Source organism: Arachis ipaensis, chromosome B10 (genome assembly GCF_059453495.1).
Source record: "Arachis ipaensis isolate K30076 ecotype BB chromosome B10, ASM5945349v1, whole genome shotgun sequence".
NCBI classification, from domain to species: Eukaryota; Viridiplantae; Streptophyta; class Magnoliopsida; order Fabales; family Fabaceae; genus Arachis; species Arachis ipaensis.
In genome coordinates, this window is record NC_142435.1 from 19,768,061 (window position 1) to 19,785,646 (window position 17,586).

Consider the following 17,586-nt stretch of genomic DNA (forward strand, 5'->3'; position numbering starts at 1 on the left):
ATGATGGAGTTCTAGGATTGCCTCTGGCATTCCCAGGACCTTATTTATTATACGCGTGGCACCTTTACCATGTTAAGAACCTCCAGTTCTCACCCCCATACTGTGTTACTGTTTTCAGATGCAGGTCGAGAGGCTCCTCGCTAGGCGTCTGGATTCCTGAAGCGGAGTAGCCCCCGGGACATTTTGGGTTTTTGTTTGTATATATATATGTACCTGAGCACTTAGTTTCTCTTCAAGTAATTAGACTATTTTGTTCCTCATAGAGGTTACCAGAGAGTTAGGAACTGGTTTCTGTATTTTGGGTATCTGGGATACTTATGTGTGTGTATATATATATATATATAAATATTCTCCGGCCAGCCTTGGCTTCGCAGGTTGAGTCAGGAGCTAGTTTTACTGTATTCTTGAATCTCTTTTCATTCTTTCGTTCATTTATATCTTGAACCTTTAGGTTTCTTAGCACGCAAGTAATTATATTCCTTGAGCGTTGCATTTTTTATTTTGCGATTTTTTTTACCCGTTTTTCAAGGCTCCTAGTATATTATCTCTTTTCATTATTATATATAAATATTTTCTGATTAGAGGTCCGTAACACTATACTACCTTTGTTCTACGACTTAAGCGTAAAACTCTGTGTAGTAGGGTGTTACAGGAAGAGATTCGAATTGAGTCAAATCAGACTAAACTCAAGTTTAGTTTAGGGTTTGACTAATTAAAATTAAATCTATTTGTAAAATTTAAATTTGCTTTACCGAAATTTAAAAAAATGACTCAAATAATATTAATATAATTTATAATTTTGTATCAATAAATAATAATTTATATATGAAATATTATGTATATTATCTATCTATCAATTATATTTTGGGTATAATTGTAACATGGAGAAACGATATTCTAATGTGAATCATTATATTTGGTTCAGATGTATCGAAGATTCTATTAAAATAGGTGAGTTTTAGCCTGCACCTGACTAAATGAGGTGAATGATACTTCTCGTACTTTTTAGCTTGTTGTTCCTCTTATAATATTGACGCGTGGAATATGAATTAGTGATTTGACATGAAGTGAGTTGTTTTTTGACCGATAAATTAAATTACAGGTCTTTATGCAACATAATTACCTTGATCCTGAGTTTATGTTGCAATAATGCAAGTTTGTCATGCTTAAATATAAAATATTTTTTTTGGCATTGTTTTTGTACTTATACTATACTAGTATAAAAGGCTTATGGTTTTTGAAGTCCATAATATATGAGTTATTAGATAATAGTAAAAATTATAAGAAATAAAAGTTACTTCCACAATTTTTTAGAAAAGCCAAACTGAATGCCGAACAAAATTAAAGCTAAGTCGAAAAAGAATAAAAAAAAAAAGTCAAGTGAAAAATAAATATAAAGTATATCAAAAATAAAATAAAATAAATAAATATAAAATATTTTTTAATTTTCAATAAATACATGTTATATTCAAATGTTCAATACTTTATTTGATTTGAGTCATTTTTAATGAGTGAGGTAAAATGAGTTTAAAAAAAAAAGAGAATAACTATTTTATTTAATCATTAGTTTCATCTTGCTTTACAAACTTTATCAATAGTTATATTAAACAACCTAAACAAAATAATAATCTTTTGAGATTCACAACTAGAAAATTGCTTAATACAGACAGATTTACAGATAGATTTGGTTTATATTACAGACGAATTTTTAGTTACAGATAAAATTACCGATGGATTTTGTCTCTCTGTAAAAGCCTCGTCGAAAATTATTTACCGACGGATTTTTTTCCGTCGAAAAATTACCGACGGATTTTTATCAGTTACTGATGGATTTTTCCTCTGTAAATTCTCCATCCATTTCCCTTTAGCGTCGAACTTTCCGATGAATTTTCTGTCAGTAATTAGAGCCTTGAAAAACCACTCCAAACTCTAAATACAGACAAAAAATTCATCTGTAAATCTGTCTGTAAGATAAAATAATTTTTTTTTATTTTTTAACTACAAAATAAACCTGTTTTCATACAAAATAAATATAAATTTAATAAATATAAATTTTTATCTAATTTGTATTTGAATATTTATAATATTTCAAAAAATAAACAAATTCATCATATTATCAAACTAAAAGAAAAGTACTATAAACAAGCAAGTCAATATAATTCAAAATATAAACAAAATGTATTGATACATCAACTATAATCCTCAGTGTATTGTTCAACCGTACTAAATTTATCAACTATAATTCATAACATTGTATTATATGAAAAAAATTACATTATGCAAATCTCTACAAGCCAATCAACCAGTAGTCCGCGGATGCTTTGAGTAATGTCGTGTTGCTTTATATCTCTTAATGCAATTGGAAAAGGGCTACACTTCTTGCCTGAAAATATTATTTCAAAGTACTGCATGTCAGTAAAAGTACACAACAGTGAAAAATACATGAAAAAATGTCAATAGTGAAAGTTATTCACTTTGTTATGGCACAAAAAACTCATTACTCAACATCCTAATGAAAATTATGTCAATTGAATGCATAAGGACTAACCATGATCAGTACAATATGAAAATGTTATGCTGTCAAATGTCTATGCAACTCAGTTTCTGCCAAATAGTCAGTACTCAATGAATTCATGGTCATGGATCCACTCTAGCCTATATAGACTTAGTTTAGATTATATCAAACTGAAGGCAATTACAGCATAAAAAAAAATATAAACAGACTATTAACATTGACCATTAATGCATTACTTACAACTTTCCCTATCTTCAGTGCATCCAAAGATCCCAGTCGTCCAAGGTTCATCTGCCGGAGGCGAATAGCTTTCGGGTAGTGGCTGTTTACATTCAGGACACTTGCGAACAGAATTAGCCTGTAAAATTTGTACTGTAGCATACACTAAAGGTGTATAAAGCAATCTGCTCTTATAGCTAACCACTATCAGAATTAACCTAAATATAAAAGAGAAAACAACAAATGAAACAGACAAGAGTGTTGAGGAGTCTTTTAAATACAAAGCCAGCATGACTTCTCTTCTTGTCTTGGGAAATACTTTCCTACAAGAACTCATTCAAATCTCATTTTTACATAAAAGAAAACAGTTTGTATCTGTGCATAAATACTGTTTCATGACTTAAACATGCAATAATTGCTCTCCATGACTTAACTGGAATGCTGCCACACTTCTGCACCTCAATGAAAAATTCTTTAGTATTTTATGACATTCCATAATCATAAGAAAATAAAAAGAAACAAGATTTATTACCACATATAATTTTGGCGCAAAGTTTAGCATCCAATAAGATGTTGCTGGCTTTTATATCTCTTTGAATTATCCTAGTTTTTGAATTCTCATGCAGGTAAACCAATCCTTCAGCTGTCCCAATGATAGTGTCATATCTCTTCTCCCAGTTTAGTTCTCTTCCCTTGACTCTATCTAAAACAAGAGATTGGGTAATATTAGCCTTTCATCAGGTACAAAATAAGTTTCTCACAACATTAGAAGAGTAACACCAATTCATCATGATATGCAATAATTGAGACAGATGGTTCAAGAAATGAGCATTGTGAGAGGTTTTTGAGGGAACAGATGGTTCAAGAAAGAGTAGTGGAGGTTGCAAGGGGCAATTTAGAGCAGTACTATAGGATGATTAACCGAAACTATGGGACTTTATGAAGCGTTACCTGCAGCAACACAGGATACATTCTGATCTTTTGTCTAATTTTGGGAAGGATGTTGAGAGACTTCGATCTGTTAAACTTCACCCTGCTTTACAAAAATTTAATCTTTTTAGTTGAAAACTATAAGCTAGTTTCACACTTGAACTACTGATATGATTGACAATGAGATAAGAATAATGAAATAGAATCAAATGGAACATTTGGGATAAATAATCAGCATCATAATAAGGTTGTGGAAACCATCTCTCTTAGATAGATCTTGTTAAAAGTGCAACTGATTTTTCACCATTCAATTAGCTCTTGTTAAAATTTAAGTATAACAATAAACCATTAACAGAAATAAATGATCATAAAACTTCTTTTCTTCTCCAATAGGAGTGAATCACAGAAATTCTCTTAAAACTGAAACTGAAGGGATCCAGTAAAAACAAGGACAACAGACCTGTATCTCAATTCCAGACTCCACTGCCTTTTGAAATAGCATATCTAGTCTGACTAGATTATTATGCAATTCCTCCTACACAACATTTATCACAAGTTTTAAAGAGGCATTTAGCCAAGCGTGGAAACATTTTAGACAAAACCTCACAAAAGAAATGAAGTGCAACTTAAGAATATAAAAATAAAAAGAACTTATGCTCCACAGCATATGAACGTGCAATAAGTTGAGTTTTAACTCCGAAAAGACATACTTTGGTCAGGATAGTAAATATACTCCAACAGGTAGGTCACCATATCATATTTCTGGCGGATCTCTCTAATCTGAAAGAAAAATGGTAAAAATTAGAAGGTTTTATATATACAAAATGTTATATTCTTAATATAAACTCAATTCTAGATTTTCCTCAAGAAAAATGATGAGCATTAATGGAGAGCCTACTGCCAATTGCCATATGTTTTGGAAAAATTTGCATGCATAAGTACTAAAAATAAATGACTCCTAACATTTTTCATATATATACAAAGAGACACACACACAATCTTGTTGGATAGTAACTAAGCTCTACACCAAACCATACAAATATCTATGCATTTATTATAGATTTAACTTAATATAAACAAAAAAGTATACGTATATAGTTTACAATATAGTACTTTATCATAAGTACGAATCATCATAATATAGTACTAGTACAAATACATATCACAAGAATAGAAATCATAAGTAGGTATCTTATCTGATATTGTTGGTATTCTTTAAGGGAGAAGGCCGGATCAAAGTGCTATTAATTAGACTAAAAAAAATAGCACTAAAAAAACTTGGCCACGTTCCACAATAATACCAGTGACATGTGGTATGGTCGAATTGTATAATTAATTACTATATATTATAGTATATATATATGATGTAAACAAAAACAAGGATACTTGTACTGATAATTATGAAACTTGGCATAGTGTATGTGGGATTTAGGGCCCGCAAGGTGAATCAAAAATTCCAACTCCAAAGGAATGAATGGTTAGAAAAAGCATCATCATCACAATATTGTTATCCTCAAAAGTTGTTGGTGGTGTAGTAGTATACAGAAACTCACCTGAGTGCACCTTATCTATCCCTCCATAGTAGAGGCCAAAATCTAGGTATATAGATAAGAAATAATAAAATAAAAGAAAAAAGAAAAAAAAAAAACAAACATGATAAGCTTTGTCCTTTGGATACAGATAATGTTTAGTTGTTTCAAACCTTATAAAAAAAATTCCAGGTGCATGGAGAATGCAAATCTCAAATGTGCTGTACCTAAAGGCTTAGAAAATAATAGTCTCAGAGCAATAATAGAGAGAAGATTTTTCAGAAGGCTAGTTCTGCATTTTCTGGGTATTAACCATTTGATTTAGAAAGCTTCTCTTGCTTTTGCTGCGCTAATTATGCCAGAAATGAAGAAACCTGAAGTTATAAGGTTTCTGTCTCTCTTCATATTGATTCTTAATTTCTTGTTTGTGTGAAATGACAAAAATTGTTAATGTATTGTGATATGTGATTTATTGTTCTTTATGTGAAGCATCTAGGACTTTGAAGCTGCCTAGTGGAGTCATAATTCAAGGTAAATCAAAGCATACACAAACGGCTATAAAAGTAAAAGTAAAAGTAAAAGTGATGTATGTATAACTTACACACGGATCACACTATTATCATTGCTGCAAGTAACATGAAACCATGTACATGGATTGACAAGAGTGGAATCCCAGCTTTGAAGAACACCAGCAGGATCTGTCAATCTGTTCTTCAAAGAATTCAGGGCATCACCTATCATAGAAGCAATATTTAGGTGCAACATCCTTATTGTTAAATAAATTGGAGTAGAAAAATTTTCAGCTCAAATTCGGTCACAGTCACAAATATGAACCAATTAGCCAAACAATGCTAAAAGAATAAACAACAAAGCAAATGGAATTAAACAATTTTTTTGTCTGCAAGAATAAAAGCACTTGTAGATTAATTTGTAGAAGCCTTGGTCTCTATGATTAGGATGTGATGATGATGTCAGAGACCCTTTAATACAGTTTCATAGTTGAGTCTTTTTTGTTAACCATGCTCATTTCAAATACATGTCTAATTGGAATGGACATAAAATACCCTACAGAAAAAAGACACAATGTCGTAATCAGGGACGGATCCATGTTGAAGGGAGTGGGGGCAAGTCCCCATTGGAATTTAAAAATTTGTTAACTAATATATAGTAATAAAATTTATTTGCCCCCACTATATAATTAAATTTGACCCCACTATAAGTGAACTTCACTTATTAACTTCAATGATAAAAAAACAAATAATAATTCAAAATTTAAATAAATTTGTTACCACAACCATTAAAAAGAAAGAATGAAATAATTATAGATTTGTTATTTTATAATTGTGACTAATAAATAAATTTAAAATTTAAAAAAATATATTTATATACTTAGTGAATATCACTGTTGTGCTGTGTATATATATTATATATATTTGATTATTTATTCAAAATAGAAATAACTACCAATTTGATATCTAAAAGATTCAGATGTAGACAAAATAATCATTAAATTATTTAAAAATTGTGATAAAAATAACTAATAAATATTATATTTATTAAAAGTGACAAAAAAATCTTTTAATATTTAACAAATGACATATTCATTTAATCTAAATATTTGATAGTCAATAGAATTCAGCCTAATATTTTATTAGATTTGATTATAAATATATAAAATTATTCTGTTAAATTAATTTTAAATTAAATAGATTAAACTAATTTTAATATTAAATTAAAAATGACTAATAAAAATATTAATCTTTTTTTTTCCAAAGATAAATATTATTTTATTAATATAAAATAAAAGTGTTTCCATAAGGAAGTACAAAAGAATTGGGTATTTCCATTTATCATCAGCTGTGACTGAAAGACTAAGAGCTTAAAGAAGAGTAAAGTAAGAGTAAAGAAAAAGTAGCATCTATCAAGTATGGTTCACGAGTTCACGCACTAAATTGCTAGCTTCTTTCACTATCTCTGGTGCTGGGCTTATTACCTTCTCAAAAACACACCGATTCCTCGCTTTCCAAGTGCTCCAACACAACGCCGCTATGAGGAGGGTCTTTTGTCTACCGTCGAATTGAACCACTGCCTAGGATAAGACTCGTTGCCACCAATTGAAAAAAGTTTCTTCTTCTCTCATCCATAGGTCAGGGGTTATTAAGCTTAGGCTCCATATTATTGAAGACAGGGGGCATTGGAACAAAGCATGAGAAATTGATTCAGCCTTCAACATGCATCTTGGACAAGTGGCAGGAGTGGATGCGAACCGGCTGTGAACTTGTTGCAACACCGGAAGCTTTTCATGAAAACTTTTCCATAGAAAAATCTTAATTTTATGTGGTAATTTCAACTCCCAAATGCTATTCCAGACTCTGTTGTGTATGTTCTGGGACCTCAATGAAGTAGGAGAATGAAAGAATCCATAAGCAATTTTGTATCCTGACCCAACTTCATATATACCAGATTTTGTCCAGCACCAATTAACTTCATCCTCCTCCTCTGTTGGTTTGATTGAAAAATTTTTATTGCATATATCAACTGAAAAAATCGACTCAATCAAATTTTTATTCCAACTTCTATCAGGATTTAGTAACGCACTAACGTAATACACTTGCATATTTGGCGGGATTGTGAGTGCATTTTGAGGGACATTAAGGGGCACTGGTGGTGGGAGCCAGGGGTCATGGAAGATGCGAACATTAGTGCCAGAGCCTATTTTCCATAACAAGCCTTTCTCGATCACCTTGCGCCCTTCAAGAACACTTCTCCAACCCCACGACGGTACGCTTCCTATCTCTGCATGTAGGAAATCTGTATATCTGAAATATTTAGCTTTGAGCATTCTTGATATAGTAGAATTATGGTATTTCATTAGACGCTAACATTGCTTGCCCAATAAAGCCAAATTTTGCACCCTTAGATCCTTGATCCCCAGCCCTCCATCTTTCTTTGGTCTCGTCATTGTGTCCCATTTAATCCAAACCATTCTTCGTTCTGCGCCTTTTTGACCCCACCAAAATTGCGAGAGCATGCTATGAATCTCAGTCAACAGCGTGTCCGGGAGCTTGAAACAAGAGAGTGTATAAATAGGAATCGCCTCCCCCACCGCTCTCAATAGCGTGTGCCTGCCACCTGATGACAATATACTTCTTTTTCAACCCATAATCCTCTTCTGAACTTTATCCTTGATAGCTCCAAAGGTTGCTTTCTTTGATTTTTGAACTATAGAGGGCAGTCCCAAGTATTTGTCTTGTGCTCCGATATGTTCAATATTTAGTGTCTGAGCAACTGCTAGTCTTGTGTTCTGAGGAGTGTTGTGACTGAAAAAGATAGCCGACTTATTCAAATTGACTTTTTGCCCACTAAAACCCTCATAGGTCTCTAGCAATTCTAGAATGCTTTGGCTTGTATTAGGTGCGCTCTTGCAAAAAAGGATTGAATCATCAGCAAACAAAAGGTGATTAATTGTTTGGCATCTCCGATTAACTTGAACTCCTTGAATTAATCTGTTTTGCTCTGCCTTGTGTAGCAAGAAGGAAAGTCCTTCTGCACAAAAAAGAAAGAGATATGGAGATAGGGGGTCACCCTGTCGGATGCCCCTATTTGGCCTAAAATAGCCAAATGGTTGACCTTCCACAACAACAGAGTAAGAAACAGTCGTTACCAATTCCTTAGTCCAGTTAATCCATTTAGCATCAAACCCCAGCTTATCCATAATATACCATAAAAAATGCCATTCAACCCTATCATAAGCCTTGCTCATGTCTAGTTTAATAGCCATCTCATGCTCTGCCCCACTTCTCTTATTTTTCAAATAGTGCATACATTCGTGGGCAATTAGAATATTATCTGAAATGAGTCTTCCTTTGAGAAGCGCACTCTGATTTCGACTTATAATTTTATGAATAATACCTTGTAATCGGTGCACCATAACTTTAGAAATAATTTTATACATAACTGAAGACAAACTGATCGGTCGTACCTGAGTCATGTCACTGACATCTGGCACCTTTAGAATCAAACAAATTTGAGTATGATTGAAGCTTTTTAAAATTCTGCCACTGTGAAAGAAACTTCTCACTGCCTTAAAAACGTCACCTCCAACTATATCCCAGAAAAAGTGAAAAAACTTAGCTGTAAACACATCATCACCAGGAGCACTCTGAGCATGAACACTAAATGTAGCTCTTTTGACCTCGTCCATAGTTACTGGCCTTTGGAGCCTACGGTTCATGGAAGCTGTAACCTTAGACTCCAAATCCTCTAAGTATGGATTCGGATCAGCCGAACAAGAAGAAGTAAAAATATCGCAAAAGTAGTCCTCAGCTACCTTTGCAATATCCTCCGGTTTCGATGCAATCTCATTGTCCCTCCCCACTAATCTCCAAATTCTGTTCCTTCGCATCCTTGATTGAAATTTCTGGTAAAAGAATCTAGTGTTCTGATCTCCTTCTTTTAGCCACTTGATTCTAGATTTTTCTCGCCAATAGCTCTCTTCTTTCAAATATGCCAGCTCCAACTTCTCTTCCAAACTGGTAACCTCCTCTCCCCCATTGATTCCAGCCACCCGCAACTCCTCTAGTTTAGCTTGAAGGTCCTCAATTTCTTTCTGAGAGTTTGCTTTGTGAGTTTTCTGCCATTGAACTAGTCTATGTCTACAAACTTTCAACTTTTGGGCCAAGGAGAACATAGCCGAGCCTACAACTTCCATTCTCCACACTTCACTGACAATTCTCTTGACATCCTCTTCTCCACACCAACGTTCCTGGTATTTAAACCGCCTTTTACTATGCCAGGATTGAGGTTCGGTTTCCATCAAAATTGAAGCATGATCCGAGCCTGACTCTGTGAGCCTGTGCACCACTGCATTCGGAAACTTCAACTTCCATTCCATCCCAACTAAATAGCGGTCAAGCCTCTCCTTCACCAAATCCTCTCCTTGTCTTCGATTTGTCCACGTGAAAGGGTGCCCCACCATTCCAATATCCACCAATTCGTTACTGTCAATAAAATTAGTGAATGTTGCAATGGTGCTTGCTGATTTTTGGCCTCCACCCTCCTTTTCTGTTTGGCTTGTTATAGCATTAAAATCGCCTGCTATTACCACTTTTCCTTCCATGTGTTGGCTCATTGTTATAAGCTCCTCAAACTGTAAGGATCGAATTTGTTCTGAACAACTCAAATGGACACCAATGAACGCCCATACCTCACTGCTTCCGACTTCCTTAATTTCGGCTGCCACAAAAAATTCTCCACTACTAATAATTTGAACACTGATGCTGTCCTTCCAAGCCAGCACAAGTCCTCCTGCCACTCTTGCCAGGTTAACAATATGCCAGTTTTCGTAGCCGCATACCCGAAGTTTTGCTTCCACCTGTCGAGATTGGTTCTTTGTTTCACTTATAAAATTAATCTTATATTGACTATTAAATAAAAAATGGTTAAATAAATAATAATAATAATAATAATAATAATAATAATAATAATAATAATAATAATAATAATAATAATAATAATAATAATAAACCTTCAGCATCACGTCAAGCACCAGAATTGCACAAATGAGGAACTGTCCCATGAAGCACCATGAAGTCACTCGCTCCATGCAGCTCCAAAAGAACCTCATTCTCATGAGTCTCTCTTAGTACTAGATGATCTCCATGATGCCGCTTAAGCTCCAAAAACAGCGTTGACCTCAGCAAACTAGCACTGAACCTTGAAGTTAAACCAAAAAAAAATAAAAAATAAAAATATCATCTCTCTTTGATCAACCAGTTTTTGTATAAAATAGCTCAAACTTAATGGGGGAAGCTACCAGTAATTAATGAATATAAAATAGTATATTGAGTTCATGTTATAAATTAAGTTTACTTCATCACCAGTTTCAGCAAATCATGAATGCGGGTCGATCATCAAATTACAGTGTAACGATTAAGATGAGTTAAGTGGCTAACCCAAACTAATACTGACAAAATATTGTAAACAATTATAATTCAGATTCAAACAAATCATAGTCCTCATTCAAAAATTTGAATTATTTTGAGATTATTTTTTTGGAATCAAGCACCCTGTAAAAATATCATTATAAAACTTGTATGCATAATTTATGAAAATATTATTATAATACTTACATATATTTAAAAATTAAAAGGTCCTTCTTCTAATCCATATGCACATACCTATGGATATAATGAAACAAATATTCACACAAAGTATTTGCTGAAAATTGTAGGATCAATACTTAATAAAAACGTGTATTCATTTCGCGTAGTTTTTTGTATGCGGAAAATTTTCTAAAATAAACTAAAAAAAATAGTTATTTTTTAAAATAAATAATTTTATCTTTAATTTTTAAAATATATTTTTTTTAAAAAAAATTGAAGCAAGTTCGTCCACTCGTATAACAAATTTGTTCTTATTTTCATACAATTTAGATCGTATTGATATATTTTTATTTTTTTAATTAATTTACATAATTTAAAACTTTAAATTATAAAATTTTTAATTTAAATAGATATAATTTAAATTAATAATTTAATTTAATTTAATATAATAAAAATAAACGAAACCATATTATTATACTCATGTGATTAATTATATTTATTTAATTTCAAACAAATTAACTTAATTTACTCTCTCAAATTAATTTGATATTTAACAAGTTAAATATTTCAATAATACAATAAATATTATGATATTTATATCTTATTTACTTTAGCTTCCATCTTGAGTTTAATGTTATATATTTTAAAAATTTTACTAAATTTTAAAATGAGTCTAAGATCCACCTTTACATAACCTGTGCATTTTAATACAATATTTTTAAAGTTGTCCATTGTCTCTATGTAAAAGCATGTAATTAATTTATTATATTGTTAAACGATTCAAATCGTTGATTTAGTTAGTCGAGAATTAAGCGCCTAATCTATTGAAAGAGTGTTTTTATATATAATTTTTTAATTTAAAAATAATATTAGTATATCGATCTTTTAATTTAAAATTATTAATTTTAAATAGTTAATTTCTTTTGAATTGAATAAACATAATTAATCGTATGAGTACAATAATATGATTACAATTATTTTTATCAAATAAATTAAATTATTAATTTAAATGATACCTATTTAAATTAAAAATGTTATAATTTAAAATTTTAAATTATGTGAATTAAATGAAAAAAAATATATATATATGGAACAATTGAACGTTTAGTATCATACTAGTATTTTTTATCCGTAATAACATTATGAAAATATAAATCTTTTAAAATTATGTCGATTTTGTCATGATATTATATATTATGACAAAAAATATTTTAATAAAATCAAACTACTTTTACAAAAAAGTCGTAAGGGATCAAAGTCTCTATCGACTAAAAAGACCAGTCTCTGATAAATCCATATTGTATAATAAATTTTGGGTTGAAAAGAGTAAAATTTATTAATTTATCATACATTTATTTATAGAAAATGTATAATTTTGTGAATTTCTCCTAATTGTACTTAATTGTAAAAAATATGTTCTGTATGCTTTAAAATTGTTAAATTTAATTTACATTTATCCCATTCGATGTATTGATATGTTTGTTTAAGTGATTTAAGGTTTAGAAGACAAGAATAGTTCGAAGAAATGGAAAAAATGCATGCAAAAGTAGAAGAATTATGAAGAAATAAAGTTTTAGAAATCTGTCTAATTGTACATACCATGACAGATGCGTACACATCTCCTTGGATTTGTGTGTACGCATGACAGATGCGTACGCACGAATAGCAGCACATGATTTACTTAAGTAAACACTTGGATCGTGATTTCAGACCCAATTTTGGCTTAATCCAACTCATTTCCGATGCATATAGCTAGAGACATGACTCAAGGGAGATCAACGAAGTAGTCATAGTAGTGTAGATCCATGTTTTAAGTTAATTCATAGAAAAAGAAACTTTTCTCTAGGATTTTAGAAATTTTAGTTTAGTCTCTTTTTATATTTAGGTTTTAATTCTTGTTTTAGTGTAGTTTTCTTTACAATTTCTTATTATAGTATCTTAATTTGTTTATTTTTATTTATTTGTTTCTTTATTTTTGTCAATTTTAGTTTATGAATACTTGTTTGAATTCTAATTTTTCTTTAATACAATTTCATGTTTTCATGTTTATTATTACTTCTTTGAGTTGCTATTATTATTTTCTTAAATTTGGTAGTTATAGATTTTTATTAATTCTTATAATTTACCATTTATACTTTTATGCCTTTCAAGTGTTTGCTAAAATACATTTTTTAGTTTTAGAGTAGAATTTTGCATTCTAAACTTGGAATTGAAGACTTAGGTGACCTTGAGTCATTGATATCCAATATTGATTGGTAATTTAGAATTCTTAGTTGATTTTGTTTTCACTTACGCTAGTCTTTCACTAAGTCTAATAATTAGTGAGTTGGCTAGGGTTTGTAGATTAAGATCAATTATGCCTATTTGACTTTCTTCCAATGTTTGGAAATGACGAAGTGGGATTAACTCTTCTTAATTACCATGTTTGTGGTCAATAACTTAGATAGAAAATCTTGACTCTCAATCATTTTCAAGATGTCTTTTAGCATTTAAACTACTTGTTTGCTCTTTATTTTCTTGTCATTTAATTTTGATGCATGAGCATCTTAAGTACTTTTCATTAGCATTTTTTTATAGAAAAGTGTGACTTTTGCTTAATAATTATATAATTTTTTAAACTTTTCTATTAGTAATTTGATTTTCTTGGTTTCATGATTCTTGTAGAAAAATATTAGGAAAAGAAAAGCAAAAGAACAAGGAGCGAGGAACCAAGAATTAAAGACAAGTGCAAAGAGAATTCATGGATGCTATTAACCCTGACCTCTTCACACTCCAACAAGCATAACTTGAGCTATAGAGTTCCACTTGACGCAGTTTCAGTGGCATTAGAAAGCCAACTTCTAGAGCTTTCCAACAATATATAATAATCTATATTTTTCTCTAGCATCACGGCGCTTACGGCGCTAAACGCCGCGACATTGGCGTATAGCGCCAAACCACGTCCAGCAGTAATTCTTCTCGGGACTCCTGGCACTAAAGGCCACTCGACAAGCAGCAAGGAAGTACATAATTGCGTAAAAAGAGACGTCAAATGCCACCAAAGTGGCGCCAAACGCCTACAATAGACCCGGATCCGAGAAATCTTCGTAATTAAAGAAGATTTGAAGACACCAAACTTAAATTACAAGAAAGATCATTAATTAGTCAAAGAATCATTAAGAAAAGGTTTGATTTGATTTGATTTTGTTTTGATTTAGTTTGAATTTTAATTCTAAGTTTAGTCTTAGAGGTTTTACTATAAAAAGGGGATTTCCTTCCTCCCCAAAGAGGCACTTACTCTCCATCTCTTCCATCTTATACTCCTCATTAATTTTAGGTTTTATATTAGAGTAGGATTTGAAATTTTCTGCACTATGCGCAACTAATCCTCCATTGTTCTTCTACTCTTGATTAATGCTTTGATTATTGTTTAAGAATTGGTTTCGTTCTTCATCCTACGGATTAGTGAATATTGAAAAATAACTTTAATTCTACTTAAATTCTATTTGAGTCTTGGAAAAATTATATTATTAGATTACAATTTGAAACCAATTTCTCACAATTCCTAATTATTTGGACTTAATGTGGTACGTGACATATAACTACATTTTTCTCTGGGATTCTTAGGGTTGTGTGGCTTATAAATCGGAATTTGAACTTAACCCTCTAATATAAATATATAATTGAGTGATCAAGAAATTGACGGTCAGTTATATTAGAGGAGATTGGATTGCCTAGGAATAGAAATTTAATCACTTGAGGTTTGCCATAAACATAATCTTTACATGATCAAAGTAGTTAATATTAAATATTAATCCAAAAATTTAAATATCTCTGACACCTTAACTATCTTTATCATATCATTTTCTTAACCAATTTTAATTTGCTTTTATTTAATTCTCTGTTTTTATACTATTGAAACCCTAAATTTTGATTGTCTGACTAGAATAATCAATTGACTATTGTTTGCTTAATCCATTAATTCTCGTGGAATCGATACTCACTCACCTGAGTTTATTACTTGGTACGACCTGATGCACTTGCCGGAAAGTTGTGGATTGCAAAATTCGTACCAAATTTCTTGTCAATTATTTTTAAAACTCCTTTTTCTCATAGCCAATGATACGCACACCTCACTGCAATTTTTTTGTGAGACGACCCGGATTTTAAAACTCCCGGTTTTGTTGATTTGAATTTGTGACAACAAACTAAATTCTGATACTGGTCATTTGTTGGTTTAAAACTATATTTACAACGAGATTCTTTTTGAGAAATTTTTGAATGGACATTTGGCTCGCATTAGTCTTCATAGATAAAAAATTAAATAGTAAATTTTTTAATTATTATTTTGGGTTAAGTTCGATTTTAGTCCCCAACGTAGAGGCCAAAAATCAGAATCGTCCCCAACTTTTTTTTTTGCTACAAAATGGTCTCCAAAGTTTCAGTTTGTTTTAAAATCGTCCTTTTTACCAATTTTAATTTTTTATTACTAAATTACCCCTCAATAAAAAATTATAAAATAAAATAAATATAAAATAAATAAAAAAAGAAAGAAAGAGATAACAGAAGCGGGGGGGTGAGGAGAGAGAGAAAGGGGGGCGTGAGAAAAGAAGGGGGGAGGAGGGGGAGGAGGGGGAGAGAAGGGGGACCGCCGCCCTGCCGCACTGTTGCCCTGCCGCCTGCCGCACCGCACCGCACCACCACCGCGCTGCCGCCCTACTGCCTGCTGCATTGCACAGCACCACCACCAGCTTCTTCTTCTTCTTCTTCTTCTTCTTCCTCCTCGCCCTTACCGCCCGCCGCTTCTTCTTCTGTGAACTGAATTTTTTGTGAAATATTGTTGTTACTGAATTTGGCTTGAATTTGGAATATTTTTGGATCGGGAGAGAGAAAGAAAGGGGGTATGCGAAAAGAAACGGGGGGAGGGGAGGAAAGGGAAGAAGGGGGAGGGAGGGGTGTTGAGGAAAAAGATGGGAGGGGTTTTATGTGTAAAGTAAAGGAAAAAGAGGGAAGGGGTTATGCGAAGGGAGAAGGGCGGAGGGGGTTCGAGAAGAAGAGGGGGAAGGGTCTTCGCTGTTGCCGCCGCCGCCACCGTTGCTCTTCTCTGCTTCTGCTTCCATCATTCTTCTTCTTCTTCTTTCATTCTGCTTCTATTATATTTGTTGATTTTTTATTATTGTTGTTTCTGGTTGATTCTGATTGATTATATTGTTTCATTGTTATTGTTATTCTTCTTCTATTTCTACTTGATTCCATTGTTGATTTATTGGTGATTTATTGTTGTTGTTGTCCTGCTTCTGTTTCTGTTTGATTAATTGTTGTTGCTTTTGGTTCTGTTTCTACTTGTGCTTATGCTGGTGCTTCTGCATAATTTTGGGAAAGAAGGGGAAGAAGAGGGGAGGGAGGTGCTTCTGCTGGTGCTTTTGCATATTTTTGGGAAAGAAGGGAAAGAAGAGGGGAGGGAGGGAGGGAGGGGTATTTTCATCCGAGGGACGATTTTAAAACAAACTAAAACTTTGGGGACCATTTTGTAGCAAAAAAAAAAAGTTGGGGACGATTCCAATTTTCGGCCTCTACGTTGGGGACCAAAATCGAACTTAACCCTATTATTTTCATGTGAAAGAGTTTAATTTTTTACTAATAATTAACTTTAATATTGATTATCTAAAACTTAAAAGAATTTAATGTGTATATTTTTACATTTAATTAGATGTTAAGTCTGTTGCACAAATAAAAATAATTAATTTTAAAGCTTGTTATTTACAAATAATATTTTTTTTCTTTATGTATATATAAAAATATAATTAGATTTTAGTATCAAAATTTATATTGATAGTTATAAATTAACTGAAAATTAATTTTTTTTAAATAATTGAATCTTGATTCTAAATTAATTAATTATTAATCACAATATTAGTATTCTCCAAATTATATGTAATAAATATTTGAAAGAAGAGATGTGAAAATATATATTAAAAAAATAAGTGATAAAAATTTAAAATTAAAAAAATATGCATACAACAACAACAATATATTTTTATGTAAATAATATTACAGGATTATTTTTTAATTATATTTAATTATGTTTAATTATAAATTTAATATATTTTTATAATTTTATGAATTTATTTGAATTATATTATTTTATTAATTTTATTTTTTGTAGAACAAAAATGTAGAGAGAAATAAAAAATGAGAAAAAAAGAGAGAGAAATAAGGAAGAAAGAGAGAGATAGTTTGTTAATTTTAGAAAAAAATATTTTATTTTAATTATAATCAAAGAATATTTTATCACATATTTTGATTTGTC

General features: G+C 31.5%; 2 long non-coding RNA genes across 6 annotated transcripts; one reads left to right on the forward strand and one right to left on the reverse strand.

The window, feature by feature from the left end:
• Positions 1 to 2,133: 2,133 nt before the first annotated feature.
• LOC107621741 (uncharacterized) lies at positions 2,134 to 6,249 on the reverse strand. 5 transcript variants are annotated; one of them, XR_015906955.1, is made up of 6 exons: positions 5,795 to 6,249; positions 4,375 to 4,444; positions 4,125 to 4,199; positions 3,686 to 3,767; positions 2,756 to 3,437; positions 2,134 to 2,383 (listed from the first exon to the last, which is right to left on the reverse strand). It is a non-coding gene; the product is annotated as an uncharacterized LOC107621741 (long non-coding RNA). The 5 variants fall into 5 exon arrangements; XR_015906959.1 differs by lacking the exon at positions 5,795 to 6,249 and having other exon boundaries at positions 2,756 to 2,837; positions 3,267 to 3,437; positions 4,375 to 5,387; XR_015906957.1 differs by lacking the exon at positions 5,795 to 6,249 and having other exon boundaries at positions 2,756 to 2,873; positions 3,267 to 3,437; positions 4,375 to 5,387.
• Positions 5,374 to 6,373, forward strand: LOC148579336 (uncharacterized). The gene is made up of 2 exons (XR_015906960.1): positions 5,374 to 5,580; positions 5,683 to 6,373. It is a non-coding gene; the product is annotated as an uncharacterized LOC148579336 (long non-coding RNA).
• Positions 6,374 to 17,586: the final 11,213 nt, after the last annotated feature.